We start from the raw sequence: 20,439 nt of genomic DNA on the forward strand, positions 1-20,439 counted from the left end.
GTGTGTGTGGTTATGTGTGTTTTTACGTATTTATGTTATGAAAAATAAGTAAAAAATACTTGAGGTAATTTCAATCTGTGACTTTGTATGTATCACTTTCTCTCTCTCCCTCTTTTACTGTTACTCTCTATATTATATGTTGAGCGCGTGATCGATGTGTTAGAACGCCGGTACAGGTAGAAGGGAAGAAATATAAAAGTTGCTAGAAACAACAGCCAAATCTTCCTCAAATCACACAAAGTAAACGGAATTTTAAAAATCTAATTACTGCACTGGAAAGTTCACATCGAGAAAATTCCATTGATGTAAAAATTTTTACAAAAAAGTGGAAAATGTGGATTTCTATAAACTTTTAAAAAGGCTTCACACAGACACACATCTTCACGTTTATTATATACTAGCAGTATAACCCGACCTTGTCTGGGTGTGACTTATTACGCCATCTATGATAAGTCTTGCTAGGTGAAAATCAACTAAAAAAGAAAGCCTTACAACGAAAAACCCTTATGATGTAAATATGTTCATAATTCAAAAGACGATGAAATTAATAGGGAAAGTCTGATGGCTGTTTTGCGTAAAATTATTAAGCGTACGTAAATGTCATCCGTCTAATTGGCTATAGAAATGCTTGTGCAAAACAACTTTTTGTGCTGCCATGATTATACATAGCAGGGTAATCCCTTTTCGCAGAAGCTAGGACGGCAATTTCTGATGAAGCAATTGCTGGCGATCTGTTGCCACACAGTTTTGCCATAATTCTATCAGATTGGGCAGAAGATGTTGATGCACCATTTTGCATTATGTTCAAAGTAGCTTCTGGAATGTGGTGAATTGCTGCAGTCTGTTGCTGTCATTTTAAACTGATTGTTTTCTTTCCCCTGCAAACTCTCTACTTTGGAGGCATAATCTATGTATATATTAAACAGAACAACAAAAGTTATAATAGATGGCAGGTTCGGTAGTTTTCACATTTCTGTAATTTTTCAGATTAACACCCGCACGATTACCCAATCCTAACCCTAAAACCCTAAACCTAACACTAACACTAACCCTAGACCCTAACTCTGACCCTAAAACCGTAACCGTTACACTAATCATAACCTTAACCCTAACACCCTAGTGAAAATTGTGGTATATTTACAAAACATTGACGAACATGAGTTATATTTTACTGAATGATTGTGTACTTGCACGTGTATGCTTTTGAGAGAGCGAGAGAGGAAGAGGTAGAGAGAGTGGGAGAAAGGAATAGAGGTAGTTAAAAGTTTTCTCATGACAGCTTCTCTTCACTGCCTATTACTTCATTAGAAATCTACGGATGCACATAATAGAGAAAAATGAAACAAATATGGACGACTTGCTCCGAAACACCACCAAGTGGGGGAACGCTTCTCAAAAATAACCTGCAGTTGTTTCCTTCAAAATTCCTCCATGCTTGAAATGTACATACATCAAGATATATTTGTAAAAATTTTCACGAAAAAATATTCATTTTCCTGGAAGTTAAGAGGAATTTAAGTGGAATTTCCGAAAATTGTCCCCCACTCCCTCCCAAAACACTTTCACCGAAAATGTTTGTATATTCGGAATCTACATAATAAATAATATATGCATAGAAAATTTCATTAAAAAATATTCATTTTTCTGAAAGTTATGACCTTCCAAAGTCGGGGGGTACAACTCTGTAGTTATGCCATATTGACGAACATGAGTTATATTTTTGTGAATGATTGTGTTTACTTGCCCGTGTATGCGCTTGAGAGAGCGAGAGAGGAAGAGGGGGAGCAATGACTAGAGAATGAGAGCAATGTGTATGTCGTCACAGATCACGTATGTGTAGTTGTGTGTGTTTTTACATAACAATGTTATGAAAGAATACTGAGAGGAAAGTTTAATCTATGACTTTGTATGTATCACTCTCTCTCCCTCTTTTACTCTTACCCTCTATATTATATGTTGAGCGCGTGTGTAAGAACGCCGGTACAAGTAGAAGGGAAGAAATATAAAAGTTGCTAGAAACAACAGCCAAATCTCCCTCAAATCACACAAAGTAAACGGAATTTAAAAATTCTAATTACTGCACTGGAAAGTTCACATCGAGAAAATTCCATTGATGTAAAAATTTTTAGAAAAAAATGGAAAATGTGGATTTCTATACACTTTTAAAAAGGCTTCACACAGACACACAACTTCAGCTTTATATATTAAGATAAGATATACAGGTTTTAATTTGTATGTAGCTGAGCGTATGATTGCATGTGTATATCTATGTATATATGTATATGGGTGAATATGCATATCTATATACTTTTCTACCTGCATGTGTATATACGTGTATGTATATGATAATATAAGTTTTTTTGTGCTTATATACTTGTATGTACTTATCCATGCACATTATTGCCTATAATATATATATGCAATTACTTTAATGTAATGTATTGTATTTCCAATTGTTGAATATGCATATTTTGTATATGCATAAATCTATGTGCATGTGTAGCCAGATATTTTTGCACGTATGGAAGTATATTTGAGCATATATAAATTATACATAAGTATCTTGTTATGCTGCGCTCTTTTATATATATTATTTTAGCAACTAGTTTCTGTAACTATTTTAATTTTTATTAAATGTTTATGATATTTACAAACAATTTTTAAATATTATCTGTATATATATAAAAGAGAGGATGCGTGTGTGTGTGTGTGTACGTGAATGTAGTTTATGCACATCCACAAATTAGAACGCATGTCGCTCCAATTTTAGGAGATGTGTCATGACCTTATGTGCATTTTCGTCAAGTTTTTCTCTCATAGGCACCCGCGTATAGCTGTAAAAATTGATAAACTTTTACCAATTTTGAAGTTTGTTGACATGGCGAAGTCAAATCTGTGTGTATGCGTGGGAAGTAGAGAGAGAGAGAGAAATTGTATGTTTGTGAGAGGGAGGGTGAAGGAGAAATACATTTTGTTTGCTAGCGTCTGTGTGGTAGGCAGCAAAGCAACAAGCAAAAAGAAAAAAAACGCAGCACACAAGCAAAAAGAAAAAAATACCTTCTCTCTCTCTCTATCTCTCCCTCCCTTACACACACATGCCAGTTATCTCTCTTTCTTTCTTTCTTTCTTTCTTTCTCACACACATACAGCAACATTACACACAAAACACATGTTGCCAAAAAGAAATAGACGCTATATTTTTATAGTGAGTATGCGAAACAGAAAATGTGGTGTGCATGTGAAGTTCTTTTGTTAATGTGAGAGAGCAGCATGTGTGTGTGTGTAATGTTGATGTATGTGTGAGACAGTGAAAGAGAGAAAGAAAGAAAGAGAGATAAATGTGTGTAAGGGAGGGAGAGCGCGCTCTCTCTATCTCTTTCGCGTTCTTTCCCAACACATTTTATGGATACTGCCGAATTGATGTAAACAAACCCATGTGGTCTGATTTTCACGTTTCTAGGTATTGTACCGTAAATCGTCATTTCCAAAATATATTTATTTCAAATCATTTACCCATATATATATGGAAGGCAAGGTGTGTGTGTTTTGTTGATATACGGGCAACACACACACACACACATACGAACATGTATGCGTACAAAATATATGTATGCAATTGGTGTACATACGTGCATCTGTGTATGTGTGTGTTGCTCATATATATATATATATATATATATATATATATATATATTTATATAGATAGGATGATAAATTGAATATTAATTCAATTTAAAACGAAGTGGCCTAGCATATAACAAATCTGAAAATTCAGAAAAAATTGTATTACACATGTATAAGGGATGACCACTAGGTGGACATCCAATATGCTAGAAAGAGGTCATCAACGACCCAACCACAAAGAAAAATAATGTTTTCCAGAAAAAATTCGCAAAATGCCAGAACAGGACAAAATGAGAAATATACAGAATAAAGAATTATCTATGGACTGCTGCAGTTTCGAACATTAACGTTTTACTTTTGTAACATCCGTGTTCTCATATATATACATATATATATATATATTAGTTTATGTATATATTAATATTATCTCAGTTATTAAAACTTTCGATAATTTAAATACGTTAATAGTTACCAGAGGTAGCAAAATTACACTAAAAAACAAGCTATCTTCTAACGGTCACTGACCATGTAACATCTCTGCTCGTAAGTTACCCCATCTTTTCGTTTTTGTCTTGCTATTACATGTTTTATTATGAACTCACTGAAGAGAAATAAATGAGGAACCCCAACAGCTCTTTCTTCTTTGTGAAAGAGCTCTTATTTATTTTGAAACATGTGTAGGAATTAAAGGACTTTTATTGACATGCGTTTTGCTCCATTTATTATTATCCATATATATATATATATATATATATACTTAAGACTTCGTTGTGATCTGAACAGAACCGCTTCTGACACAGAGAATCGGAAGCCCTTTTGGTCATTCTATTTTCCTTGCTGGAAGGGTTCCTAACCCATGAGCAAAGAGGGGTTAGATGATGGCGGTGGTGTTTTCAAAGGGATGGCATGTGTAACCTGATCACCTCTGCCGATCAAACTCCCAACCCATGCGCTCCAGTTGCAACACTGATTCTGCCCAAATTTGACGTCATGTTACTTAGTTTGGTTTGAAATAAAGAACTTGATTAGCTTAATAATCCCAACTAGTAGTTGATAAATTTTTTATAATGTATATTTGTACGTATGTAAACCTATATGGCCAATATAGAGCCAGGATTATATATAAACATATATAAATATGTGTGTGTGAGTGTGTGTGTGTGTGTATTTGTGTATATATATGTGTGTGTGTGTGTGTGTACACATTAGTCTGAGTATTCCATGTATAAGAGTATTACTATGTTATTGATGTGTATGGGCTATTAGTATATACATTATTGAATGTACAGGTGTCTGTTTGGTTGTTTTTTTTCGTAATTGTCTGTGTTTGTATATGCATATATGTTGTACTGGTATGTACACGCATAAACTTTTACATATGAAGCTATGTATGATACATAATTTTGCATGTACATATCCATCTATATATGATGTCAACCTATTTACTTTTCATTATTATAGCAAATATGAGACACTGTTTTTTTGTTTGTTTTTTTACTCCTAACTGTTATCTCCCCTACACTACTCATAATTCCGACTTTATTCGTTACTGTTCTCCTATAACTTTTCTATACTGCTCCATAGATATGTTTTAGCAGCAGACAATGTAATTAAATTACCCCTCATCTTCATATTTTTATTTTTTACTTTTTATTTTCTAATTTTAACTTTTATTTTAGTTTTATGTTATTAACCGTCTTTTAGTATTCACCTCTCAAAATATCCTTCTACAAGTTTAACTACATTCCGAAATATTACACTTATTTTCTTCTATTAAAATTAGACATTTGCATGAAACATTTTAATTATAAATTTTATATACCACAAACTATTTATCATCACTATTAAACACATTTTTTTAATTAATTACTTAGCCACATTGATTATTGACAGTTAGATGTAAATTTCCATCCCCCCAGTATTTCAAAATTCCATACTTCCTTATTTGGTTAATCCTTTTCTGTAATATACAGCCCCAGCAGTTATTTACTTCATATATGGGAGTTTTAAATTAGCTCCTTTATACTAGTCTATAGAGAGAATGTTACCCTTATTAGTATTATATATATTAATACCCAAGCGTTATCCCTTAGTCGTGTTTTAAATAGACATGACTACAAGAACAATAACACATTTTTAAAAATGAGTATGAAAATCATACCTACATCATCCTAATGTCTTTTTAGCTTTTTTCTTATTTTCAGTTACTGACAAGAACTTTTTGACAACTCAGATTCTTAAAATAAACTTGTCTTTCTGTACGAAATGATTGTATAGCTACATGAATAAAAAAATTATCATCCATATTAACATCTAATCTCCTTCATTTACGTAAAATATGACTGAATCTGCTGAATTTTATTTATTAAGTTAAATCATAGACTTAATATATCTATATAACTTTTCATATCTACACTAATTTACACCAGTAAATTCAAAGTAAAGTATGAAGAAACTATGTTAGAAATCTATCGGAAACTACTTCAAATTAAAGGGAGAATCTGCATTCAGCCTTTCAAAAAACTTAGCAATTCGGCAAAAGAGACTGATAGAATAAGTACTAGGCTTACAAAAAATACGTCCTGAGGTCAATTTGCTCGACAAAAGGCGGTGCCCTAGCATGGCCGCACTCACATGACTGAAACAAGTAAAAGAGAAAAGAATATCAACGTGTGTGTATATATATATATATATATATACACACACACACATACATACATATACACGCACATATACACATACACACACACACACATATATATATATATTTACATACATACGTGACTCCTGTGCAGGTGGCATGTAAAAAATGCCATTTGAGCGTGGCCGTTTCCACTACCGCCAAACTGGCACTCTTGGAGTGGTTGGCATTAGGAAGGGCAACCAGCTGTACAAACTGCCAGATCAGATTGGTGCCTGGTGCAGCCATCTGGTTCGCCAGTCCTCAGTCAAATCGTCCAACCCATGCTAGCATGGAAAGCGGGCGTTAAACGATGATGATGATGATGATATATATATATATACATACATATGTACATATATACATACATATATATTCATCGTGGAAGAGGTAGGCCCAGGAAGACCTGGGCTGAGGTGGTGAGGCAAGACCTTCGAACATTGGGCCTCACCGAGGCGATGACTACTGACCAAGACCTTTGGAAATGTGCTGTGCGTGAGAAGACCCAGCAAGCCAAGTGAGATCGTTGCCAGTGCCCCTGGACTGGCTCTTGTGCGGGTGGCACATAAGATGCACCATTTTGAGCGTGGCCGTTGCCAGTACCACCTGACTGGCCTTCGTAGGATTTTCGAGCGAGATTGTTGCCAGTGCCCCTGGACTGGCTCTTGTGCGGGTGGCACATAAAAGACACCATTTCGAGTGTGGCCATTGCCAGTACCGCCTGACTGGCCTTCGTGCGGGTGACACGTAAAAGCACCCACTACACTCTCTGAGTGGTTGGCGTTAGGAAGGGCATCCAGCTGTAGAAACTTTGCCAAATTAGATTGGAGCCTGGTGTTGCCATCCGGTTTCACCAGTCCTCAGTCAAATCGTCCAACCCATGCTAGCATGGAAAGCGGACGTTAAACGATGATGATGATGATAATACATATACATAATATATGTACTTATATATATACGTACATATACGTACATATATATACATACATATATATACATACATATATATACATACATATATATATACATACACATATATACATACATATATATATACATACACACATATATATACATACATATATACATACACATACATATATATATACATACACATACATATATATATACATACACATACATATATATATACATACACATACATATATATATACATACACACACATATATATATATATATATATATATATATATATATATATATATATATATATATACATAGATATACATACATATACATACATATACATACATATATACAAGGGGTGTCTAAAAAGTTTTGAGCCTAACCTAGAATCAGGACTGCTATATAGTTGAAACAATTTTTTCTGGTAAGTACAGTCTTTTCGGAGTATTCTTGCTCTTGCTCATTTTCATGATTCTGATATTTTAATTCTTTTGTTGCAGATTTTTGAATAAACAAGCTTCGAATTTACAAGGAAAATGGAGAAAACTGAGTATCGTGCTGTCATAAACTATCTTCATTTGAAAGGCATGACTCCATCAGAAATCCATGAAGATAAGGTGAGAACCTTAACAGACAATGCTCCTTCATATGCAACAGTCAAGCACTGGGTAAATGAATTCAAGCATGGCAGGGAGAGTGTGGAAGATGATCCAAGACCAGGGAGACCAACTGCAACCACCAAGGACAACCTTGACCTTGCGTTTGGTATGATAATGCAAGATCGCTGAATATCATGTCGTCAGATAGCCGAGAGACTGGGCATCTCAACTGAAAGAGCAGACAACATTATTACAAAAAAACTTGGGTTCTCAAAGTTTTCCGCAAGGTGGGTCTCTCGCCTTTTGATTCCTGAGTGCACCAGGTGCACTTTGTCCACAAGCAATCTAGAACTGTTTGAAGCCAATGAAGAGAATTTTCTCGTTTGTTTCATTACTATGGACGAAAGTTGAGTTCATCACTACCAGCCTGAAACCAAAGAACAATCAAAGCAGTGGAAGCACACATCTTCACCTACCCCAAAGAAGGTCAGGTTCATTCCTTCAGCTGGCAAGGTCATGGCGTCCGTTTTTGAGGATTCTCAAGGTATCTTGCTGATCAATTACCTTGAAAAGGGTCACACCGTGACAGGGCTCTATTATTCTCAGCTACTGAAACGCCTCCGAGAAGCAATCAAAGAAAAAAGGCCGGGAATGCTCACCAGAGGAGTCCTTTTTCATTACGACAATGCTCCAGCCCACACCTCAGTGGTTGCCATGGCAACAATCCGTGATTGTGGATACAAACTTGTTCCCCATCCGGCTTATTCGCCAGACTTAGCTCCCTCTGACTTTCATCTATTTCCAAAAATGAAAAAAGCCCTGGCTGGTCGCCATTTTGCCCGTGACAATAACGTCATAGACGCTGTAGGAAGTTTCTTGGAGTCCCAAACAAAAGAGTTCTTCTACATCGGGATTATGGCGCTTCAGCACCGCTGAAGAAAGTGTTCAGCCATCGAGGGGGACTATGTTGAAAAATAAATCAACAAAAGTCTTGTACCATGTTTTGTTTTTTTGAGGCTCAAGACTTTTCAGACACCCCTCGTGTATGTATGTATATATATATATATATATATATATATATATATATATATATATATATATGCATCAAAATAAGCAACAAGGATATCCAGAGGTAATGCAGTACGATCATTTCCTGCAACTTCATTTAATTGAACAATGCAAACATTACATCAATTTGTCATGATTGGAGTAATAATAACTTCTTAAACCTATAATATAACCCTTAGTTTTAATTAAAAAAACTTTTGAATAGTATAAAATTAGAATGTCCTATAACTTAAATATTCCTTTAGCTAATACCAGATATCAGTCTTTTATTGATACTACCTAAATAAGTAAATATATAATTTTTAGTCTAATATATTTTGAATTATTAAACATTCTCCAGAAATCTTCTCTATTGTTGTTAATAAGGTACAAATACTTTATCATGTTTTTGGTGATTATGCTATTTTATTCCTTTTCTATGGTGTTCACAGCCCTACCTGATTATTTTATTTCTTTATTATTTTATAATTAGCCTTTATTTATTTATAAAATAAATCTAATCTTTATTCATCTGGTCTATTCATAACTTATAATAAACTGCTTAGTTTATAATTTAATTAATATATAGTTAGCATGTTCTTTTACCTCAGTACACCTTTATTAAATACCTGTATATACCAATTAATAACAATTCACAATATGCATAAATAATAACTATTTCTGGATAATTTCTTTTCCTCCCTCTATTGTAGTAAAAGTTTGGTATATACTCAAAAGTATTCAAACAATTTTTATCCTTTTCTTATAATATTCTTCTTGATTAACCTTGATTAACCCTAAATTTTAACTGTATACAATATAGCAACATTGTTTCAAATATTTAACTATAGTACTACATGATAAGATTTCCCCTGTTTCATTATCAACGGTCTGCTAGTGACCCCACCCCTAATTGTCAGCTAAAATCTTGATTTAAGTTTTCCTTTACCAAACTTCATGATATTGCTTCTAATACATCTTGAATTTTTATGATTATACCCACTATGATTTCTGTCTGCTCAATCAGCCCTACCCCAAACAGACACTGCTCCTTTTTCTCTCGGCCTTAGATGTAAAAGGATTTGATAAAACTAGTTTATAAATTAAAACTGACCCCATAAAGAACAGTGACAAGCAAAAATCTGTAACAAGTCTTTCTTCCTGATACCTTAGTAGCTTCTAAGCTGAAGGGATGGCAGTATGTTCTTTGTCTATCTCTTTAACTTCTTGCAGATTTTAGGTAAAGTTATACTAATGTGTCCATCTGTTTTAATTTAATTAAATTATATGTCCTTGTGCAGCTGAAGATTGCTCAGCATTTAGATTGATGTAAGGCTTGCATTGTTCAATTAAATGGAGTTGCGTGAAACGATCGTACTGCATTACTTCTGGATATCCTTGTTGCTTATTTTGATTTTAATCACCTTATTTTGAAATTGTATGGATAATACCGTACTAAATTCTGGTGCCTCAACTTATGTACCATATTCCTCAGAATCTATATACACATATATATATACTTTAATGTATACATACATACATATATACACATATATATATACATACATATATATATATACATATATACTGACATATATATACACATACACATACATATATATATATACACACATATATATATATATATACACACACACACATATATATATATATATATACACACACATATATATATATATATATATATATATATATATATATATATATATATATATATAATAATAAGAAGAATATTAGGGAATAAAATCCAAAACTTATAGGGGTTTTTCTCTAAATTATATATATATATATATATATATATATATATATATATATATATATATATATATATATGAAATGTGACGTGTCTTGAATGGTACATGCAAGAGGCATATTTCACAAACAATATACAATGCTTCAAGTGAACTACAATACTCTCATACATACATACACACATATATATATATACATCATATATACACATACATACATACATACATACATACATATATATATGGGAGAATATACAAATAATAACAACAGACGAGGACAGGTGGTGTAAATAACAAAAGTATATATTAGTATGACGCTCGGGAATACGGAAAGTCTTTGACGTTTCGAGCTACGCTCTTCAACAGAAAGAATACGGAGACAAGGAGAAAAACACGGAGAAAAAAAATTGAATAGTGTTCAGTCAACGGTCAATCATAATAATGGCCGATCATAACAATGACTGACCGGAAGTTAGAAATTCTTATTTCAGGAGAGCTAAGAAAGGGGGAGATAACAAACGGTGATCGGGAACGAGGGGCTGTGTGTGGGAGGTAGAATGCTGGTGATCTTGACGTATGTAGTGTGAAAATGGGGAAGGGAGAAAGGGAGTTAGTAGTTGGTCAGTTGTAGTGTGTGCGTGGTGTGATGCGAGGGTATTGGTGTGGTGTGCGTGGTGTGATGCGAGGGTATTGGTGTGGTGTGATGTGAGGGTGTTGGGAGGTGGGGAAGGCATGGGTGGAGTGTGGGTTAGTGTGGGTTAGGCTTAGGGTGGGGTAGAGGTAGGGGTGGGTGGTGGGTGTAAGGAATTGGATGGGGTGGAGTGGGAAGGTAGAGTAGGAGTGTGTTGGGGTGTGGTGGGATGAGCTTATGAGAGGGTGTTGACGAGGAGGGAGAAGGGGAAGGTGGATGTAAGAGAGGGGGAAGATGGGTGTTGAGGTTTACAGCCAAACGGCTGGGTGGATTCGTGTGAAAAATGGCACACATGTGGAGACGGGTGCATAGATTGGAATGCGGGTTGTATTTTTTTCCTATGCCCCATAGTTACCAAGAAAATCAATTAAAACAACCTGCGTGCGTGTGTGTCACTGAAGCCATGCACACATATATACATAACCACTCTCTCTCTCTCTCTCGCGCGCGCTTTTTCTGTTAATCACTCACACATTCACTCACTACAAAAACTGAATGGAATTTCAGTTATCGCTCTCTCCCTTTCTTTCTCTCTCTCTCATATACACACACCATCAACATTACTCTCTCAGTTTCTTCACACACACTAACAAAAGCAACTTATATACACACTACACTTTCTGTCTCACACACCCCCATCAAACACACACACACACACGCACGTACATCAATTCTTTCGTCTCACGCCAACTTCAAAAGAATTCCACTCATACAACTGCACTCTCTCTGTCTCTTTCACGCCGACTTCAAAAGATCCCCTTTCACCCCAACCACATATTACCAAAATATTTTCACTTGTCCGGGCATTGCTATTATAGACAAATTCACAACAATTCGACTCGAGAGATAAACACAAACCACCTCGTGCAGACTGCAAATCTCCCGCCAAATTAGCTGCAAAAACACACACATCCATTTCATATATCTACTTTCACTTTCTGCTCTCTGATTAGACAGACGTCCAATACAATAGCTCTCAGCCACATTTTCTTCTCTAAAAAGGTACATGTCTATGCCTAACCGAAAACGATCACAGCCACATCATCCAAACAGAGCGGTTGAAACCAGGCTTAGCTGCTAGTATATATATATATATATATATATATATATATATATATATATATATAAATGAAATATTAAGGAGACTTCAAATAGGTTCAACAATTTATAAAAACATATATTGTGCCATGGATCAAAGTTTATCAGTTTTTAAAATATAGAAATGTATCAATCATTAAAATATATTAAAAATCTATGAATACACAAATATATAAGACAATTTAATATACATACATAAATAGACAAATGAGATTAAGTTATAAAAGTGTAGATGTATAAAAGTATAGCTGTATAAAGATATATATGGAGACATTTAGAATTACACTTGCATTAAGAGGCGTTGCAAAAAATATTTAAAAATAAATATGCCCTTATGAGAAGTTGAATAAAGTCTTATGAAAAGAGCAAATAAAGAAAAATCATATTGTTGAAATTAGATTTTTCAGAAAATATATGTAATTAATCCAAGAAAATAGGCAATCCTGTTTAGATAAACTGTTAGTCGTAGTCCTCTTATGGCTGATTCAGGGGCACAGTAATCCATTGATTCTAAGGGTATTTTCACTCCAAAATTGGATACTGCCTCCTTCATCAGAGACAGTATAGTATTCAGGATTCATATTTTGTACAATGTTGTAATAGGTAGATGAGATTTAGTTATATACGGAGGGGCATTTATTAACAGGAAGAGGAAGTGTAATAGGAATTATGGGAAATACAATTTAGAAAATGTTTTAAATGTTGAGCGGTATTTATGGTTACAGGAATACATAACATCCGAGAACTTATTTAATGATGTAGAGTCATATTGAGGAAAAATATTCATGGACTCTCTAATACACAATTTACATACACGTATTGTGTGAGGGGGAAGGGACTTCTTCTGTTACAGTTTCTTACAGCTGTTTCAGTCAAGAGGTTATAGTACCCCACTTTACTTCCATCCCTTCAGTGAACTGAAGTATTTGGTAGATAAGATTAAGGTACTTGGGTGTGTCTCTGGGCTTTGTCAGAGAGTTTAGAAAGTTCATACAAAAGAATCAATTATTATTATGATTATTATTATGTGTATTATATTATTCTTATTATATAAAGTATAAACAGAGGAAAGGGAAAATTATCAAAAGAGAAGAAATATGTATATACCTATGGGTATGTTTTTACGTAAATATATATGTGTGTGTGTGTGTGTGTGTGTGTGTGTATTCCTCATTTATATACCTTTTCATTCCTACATAACTACAATAAGCTTAAGATAGATTGATTATTTAAATTCCACTATTATTTCTCTTTTAATGACTTTCTCCTACCTCTGTTTATACTTTATCTAATAAGAAAAATATAATATACCTAATAATAATAATACTTGATTCCTTTGTATGCATATACATATATATATAAATGTTTAGATATGTATTTATGTACGTATATGTAAAAGTGTGCATATATGTATTTATATTTATAACTTAACCTTATGAACTTTCTAAACTCCCTGACGAAGCTCAGAGGCACACCCAAGTACCTTAATCTTATCTACCAAATACTTCAATGCACTGAAGGGATGGAAGTAAAGTACAGTACTATGACCTCTTGGTTGAAACAGCTGTAAGAAACTATTCTACTTTCTATGTTCTACATTATATATTTTAATAATTACTGGTATTTTTATATGTAAAACGTAATATGTTGGACATGTATGTATATTGTTATAATTTTATTTTTTTTTAATTAAATAAATAGACATAATATGGCTAAAAGTTGATGAATACCACCTCTTGATCCCATCCATTTTCTTATTGCCATATAAATAAAGGGCAAAACAACTCTTTAACCTCACCCATTTATTACATTCAGTAGTGTAATTGCTATGCAATGAAAAAACATTGTGTATCAATAATTGGGTATTCTACCAGCAGTATATTGGATACATATTATCCCTTAGTTGGTTGGATTCACAACCTCTAACTCTCTTGGAATTATATATATATACACACACACACATATATATATATTAGAGAAATGTACTTGCATAGCAAGTGACCTGATCTAAGATTGTGTGCAGGAACAAAAACAATTCTTAAATGGCTTATAAACACCTTCCATGCTGCAATTATATATATATATATATACTAGCAGAGGCACCTGGCGTTGCTCGGGAATGAAATTGTTGCTTATATACTTGAAAAAAAAAGGCAAAATATGCTGTATAGAAATTTGAGAGGACATTCTGTAGATGAATGATGGCTGGGCGCCTCTCATGAATGGGGAAAATTGAAGATGTGCCAAAAAGCCTCATTGGTACTTGGAAACTTTTACGAAAATTAAAATGGGGATTAAATGAAAAAAACGATTTACGTGAATATCCTCACAAGAGTAACTGAAATAAATGGCATTTACAAAGACACGCACACACACGTGTCTTTGTAAATGTGTTTGTATACATTTATGTATGTGTGTGTTTGTAAGAGACAGAGTGTGAGTGAGAGAGAGAGATTGTTATCATGTATACGTAAATGCATAAATATGCATACATCTTTGTGTGTGTGTTTGTAAGAGACAGAGTGTGAGTAAAGTCAAGGGGTGTGTGTGTGCGTGTGTATGTGTGTGAGATAGAGTGAGAGAGCGGTGTGTATGTAGTATTTACTCTCTCTCTCTCTCTCTCTTTCATACACACTCACACACACACTCACACACAAAATAGAGGGTGAAGGTTTTTGCCGTTGTTACGTCAATACCGGAAGTTGACATTGAGGAACCTTTTTAAAGAAGTGAATCTTAAATATAAAGCAATATTATTTATTTTTAATTAAAAAAAATCAAATGAAGAGCCTAAGATTTATCCGAGGTCAAATTATTCACGCATCACAAGTATGGAAGCATTTGGTGAAGTCGATTTCACGTGAAAAGCGATTACACACACATCTCTGTTTTATATATAGTATAGATATAAGGCATGAAGCTGTTAGATCAAGTTATGAAAGTTACGGAGAGGGTCATAGCCCAACTAATTAGGGAGCGAATCAATTTAGATGAAATGCAGTTTGGGTTCGTGACAGGTAAAAGTACCACTGATGCCATATTTCTAGTAAGACAGCTGCAGGAGAAATACCTAGCCAAGGATAAACCTCTGTACCTAGCTTTCGTTGACATGGAGAAAGCCTTTGACAGGGTCCCCCGATCCCTTATCTGGTGGTCAATGAGGAAACTTGGGATAGAAGAATGGTTAGTGAGAGCTGTGCGAGCCATGTACAGAGTTGCTGTTAGTAGAGGTAGGGGTCCACCAAAGTTCTGTCCTCAGCCCCCTCCTATTTATCATAGTCCTCGAGGCGATCACAGAGGAATTCAAGACAGGTTGCCCCTGGGAGCTCCTCTATGCTGATGACCTTGCACTAATTGCGGAGTCACTATCAGAACTAGAGGAGAAGTTTCAGGTGTGGAAGCAAGGACTAGAATCGAAGGGCCTTAGAGTCAACCTAGCTAAAACCAAAATCCTAATAAGTAGGAACGTAGATAAAACCCCTTCAGGTAGATGGCCCTGCTCAGTATGTAGAAAAGGTGTAGGTAGTAACTCTATAAGATGTACCCAGTGCAAGCTATGGACACATAAGAGGTGCAGAAATATCAAAGGCAGGTTAACTAGGAAGTTAGTTTTTGTATGTGGCAGATGTTCAGGTGCAATAAACACTGTAAACAAACAGGAAACAACTTCTGTCTCATTCCAGAGAGAAAAACTAGAGGTAGTTGATAGCTTCCGCTATCTGGGTGACCAAGTTAGTAGGGAGGGGCGCTGAAAGTGTAGCTGCTAGAATAAGAATGGCCTGGGCAAAGTTCAGAGAGCTCTTACCTCTGCTGGCGACAAAGGGACTTTCACTCAGAGTAAAAGGCAGACTGTATGACGCATGCGTACGAACAGCCATGCTACATGGCAGTGAAACATGGGCTGTAACTGCTGAAGACATGTGTAAGCTCGCAAGGAATGAAGCCCGTATGCTCTGATGGATGAGTAATGTCAGTGTGCATACCAAACAGAGTGTTAGTATCTTGAGAGAAAAGTTGAACCTAAGAAACATCAGTTGTGGTGTGCAAGAGACGATTGCGCTGGTATGGACATGTGGTGAGAATGGACGAGGATAGCTGCGTGAAAAAGTGCCACACCCTAACAGTTGAGGGAACCCGTGGAAGAGGTAGGCCCAGGAAGACCTGGGCTGAGGTAGTGAGGCAAGACCTTCAAACATTGGGCCTCACCGAGGCGATGACTTCTGACCGAGACCTTTGGAAATGTGCTGTGCGTGAGAAGACCCGACAAGCCAAGTGAGACCTAAATCCAAGGCCTCTGCTAGGGGTGTAGCCAGCCCACTCATGCATACCATTGCTACATTGGAAGACTTGTTGAGGCAAGTGAAATCAAACTAAATTCGACAACTGGCACCTGTGCCAACGTCGTCTCCTTCATTGGACACGAAACTGTTTGTGAAGACTTATTGGGGCAAGCAAAAGCGAAATCGGGATAGCACCTGTGCCCAGCGTCGTCTTTCTGGCACTTGTGCCCGTGACATGGTGTAAGGATTTTCGAGCGAGATCGTTGCCAGTGCCCCTGAACTGGCTCTTGTGTGGGTGGCACATAAAATACACCATTTTGAGCGTGGTCGTTGCCAGTACCACCTGACTGGCCTTTATGCAGGTGACACGTAAAAGCACCCACTACACTCTCTGAGTGGTTGGCGTTAGGAAGGGCATCCAGCTGTAGAAACTCTGCCAAATCAGATTAGAGCCTGGTGTTGCCATCCGGTTTCACCAGTCCTCAGTCAAATCGTCCAACTCATGCTAGCATGGTAAGTGGACGTTCAACGATGATGATGATGATGATGATGTGTATCGTGCTTAATTGCAGGTCAAATTTTTGTTGACATTTTGAATATTAAACATTGTACAAATGTGAAACTTGGTCCACTGAAAAATCCTAGGTAGGTACATATGCAGTGACCATTTCAATCGTATTGATACAATACAAAGTTATGCTGAGTTATGCATTTTGAGTTGTTTTCAACTGTGTCATGCTTTATTGCAGGTGTACGAAAATGTCAATTTAAAGTAATAAAACAAAGTATTATCATTAGATTACTATGTTATGGTAATAGTGAAACACACTACTAAAGATTAGCAGCAAAAGATATGAAACAAACACAATTAAATTGTTGTTGCTGAAGTTTGTCTACATAACTTCCTTGTTTAGAAACGACATCAAACAGTCTTTTGTCCACAGATGTTAGCTGGCTAATCTGAGATGTTATGGTACCAGCAACTGTTTTGATCTTTTCCCACAGGGCATCCTTTGATGGAAGCTGGATACCTCCTTCATACACTTTCTTCTTCATGATTGACCAGAGCTGTTCAATAGGGTTTAGGTCAGGAGAACAGAGAGGTCAAGCCAGGAGTGATTGGCCTGTGATTCCCAAAGTTGTGAGGTACAAAATTGTAGCCTTGGTTAAAAGTGAAGGAGCATTGTCATGCATAAAAATCAATCGCCATCGACACGACAGTAGCAGATCATCTAACCATGCTGCAAAATGCTCCTCCATGAATGCGGTGCAAGAGTTGCTGGTGAGCTTGACACCTTCTGGCACCCAGAAAGGCCTGACAAGTTCATTTCCTATGATTCTCGCCCAAAAACATGACACCACCAACTTCTTGATCCAAATGTGATGTGGGCGACAGGCTCCAAGAGGTACCCAAATTTGGCCCGTCCGTCTGGGCCATCCAGAGTAGCTCTGGCCTCATATGTGAAGAGGACATCTTGAAAATTGATCTTCGTGTACTTCTGTACCCAATCAATACGTTTCTCTTTGTGGTTCTTCCTAAGGAGGGATCTAGCGATGCACTTAATACTTCTGGCCGTCTCTTTAAGGATCCTACACTGAGTGCTTCTCGACAGAGGAGCAACCTCAGCAATTTTAAATATGGCAGTACTTGTGCCACCAAGGTCTTTTCTTACTTGTCTACCTATTTTTCGGATGTCACGCTGGGATACACTTCTCATACCTTTATCTTGCCTTGGTTTGGTGATGGGGTTTTCCACATACGCCTTCAATGTTCTTGTATCCCTACCAAGTTCATGGGCTCATTCTACAGATAAGACTTCTGCGAGACCTGCAACAATCTCCATCTTTTCTGTAGCTGTCAGACATCGTTCAGGGACATTTTCATACACTTGCAATGAAGCGTGATACAGTTAAAAGCACTTCAAAACATATAACTCAAGATAACTTTGTATGTCGCTTATCAATATGATTGAAATGTCCACTGTGTACATACATATCTAGCATCTTTCAATGGAACAAGTTTCCTGCTTGTATAATGCATAATATTCAAAATATCAATAAAAATTTGACGTGCAATAAAGTGTGATACACAGTTTATATACAGGAGTTGGACAAAATAATGGAAGCACCAAGCATCATAATTTTGAAATATCTATAAAACCATCAAAAGCTTGTTTATTTACTGTTCGCCAGGAGCTGCACAAAGTTTGGATTTCATTGGAGGGATGCAATTAGAAAACCACTACTTTCAAAAACAAACGTTGCAAAGCATTTAGAGTGGATTAAAACCTACAGAATTGGTCCCAAGAGCAGTAGAAGACTGTTACTTTCTTGGACGAGTCATGCTTTACCTTATTTCCGACCACTGGCCGAGTATACGAGTGGAGACAGCCAAAAGAAACATTTGACCCAGACTGCCTTCTTCCCACTGTTAAACATGGAGGAGGATCTGTGATGATCTCAGGAGGGGGGGGGGGGGGCTTTATCTTGCAAATCTGCCGGCCCATTGGTTTCCCTTCATGGCAGAATTAACAGTCAAGACTAAACATTTTATCTGATTAAATTCATCCTACAGTTATGGAACTGTTTCCAGAGGGAAACACAATCATTCAGGGTGATAATGCACCAGTTCACATATCTAAAGTTGTTACTGAATGGCACGAGGAACATTCTAGTGAAGTTGAACATCTTATCTGGCCACCACAGTCCCCAGATCTCAATATTATTCAACATTTATGGTGCATTTTAGAAAAACAAGTAAGGAATTGATATCCTCCACCATCATCACTACAAGAACTGGAGACTGTCTTAGCTGAAGAATGGACAAAAATTCCTTTGGAAACAATCCAAACTTAGTACAAGTCCATACTTTGTAGAATTCAAGCTGTAATTACTGCGAAAGGCAATCCTAATCCATATTAAAATAAATTTGTTTGAAATTTTAAGGTGTTTCCATTATTTTGCCCAACCCATGTATGTGTGTGTGTGTGTGTGTACGTGTGTACATATATATATATATATATATATATATATATATAAACTCCTGCCCAGCGCCTGTTTGGGGCTATATATAACTAACACATGCGACTGATTCCTTCACTTGCTCCTAAAATCTTTGCCAAATTAATACGACCATAACAGAATGACCAGATAAGTCTTCCTGTCTTTTAGCCAGGCTTCCACTTACTACTTATTTTTGCCTTTGATCTTCATACCTTAAACTCTGCGTATTTCCATGTTTTCAGTTGTATTTCCTCGCACAGTCACTTAAAGCTATATCTTGTCTTAGAATTAGCTGGCCACCATTCTGTATTTACTGTGTACAAACAATAGAAATTCCTAAACGCCTCGTGCTTTGAATAACCCTCTCTCTCTTTTAATCTTTCTCTTTCAATTTCACTCCCTCCCTGTTTTAATCTGTCTGTGCCTCTCCCGATATTTATTTCACTATGTATATCTCGATTCCACTCTCTCTCTCTCTATATATATATATATCTTCTCCCTCCCCTCCAATTAACTCCTGCCCAGCGGCTGTTTGGTGCACCCGCCCTCCCACCTCCTCCACCAGTACCGGAAGTTCCTATCTTGTACTCCAGTACCAGAAGTTCCTATCTTCTACACCAGTATCGGAGGTTCCTATCTTCTACACCAGTATCGGAGGTTCTTATCTTCCTCACCAGTACCATGACTGTCCCCCATGAACACTTCTAAAGAGTTTCC

General features: G+C 36.2%; 1 protein-coding gene across 8 annotated transcripts in view; it reads right to left on the reverse strand.

Moving 5' to 3' along the window:
- Positions 1-20,439, reverse strand: part of LOC106883872 (myb-related protein A) — a 227,396-nt gene that overhangs the window by 87,466 nt on the left and 119,491 nt on the right. The window lies entirely within an intron of this gene.

This window comes from Octopus bimaculoides, chromosome 15 (assembly GCF_046866305.1).
Source record: "Octopus bimaculoides isolate indiv1 chromosome 15, ASM4686630v1, whole genome shotgun sequence".
Taxonomy (NCBI): domain Eukaryota; kingdom Metazoa; phylum Mollusca; class Cephalopoda; order Octopoda; family Octopodidae; genus Octopus; species Octopus bimaculoides.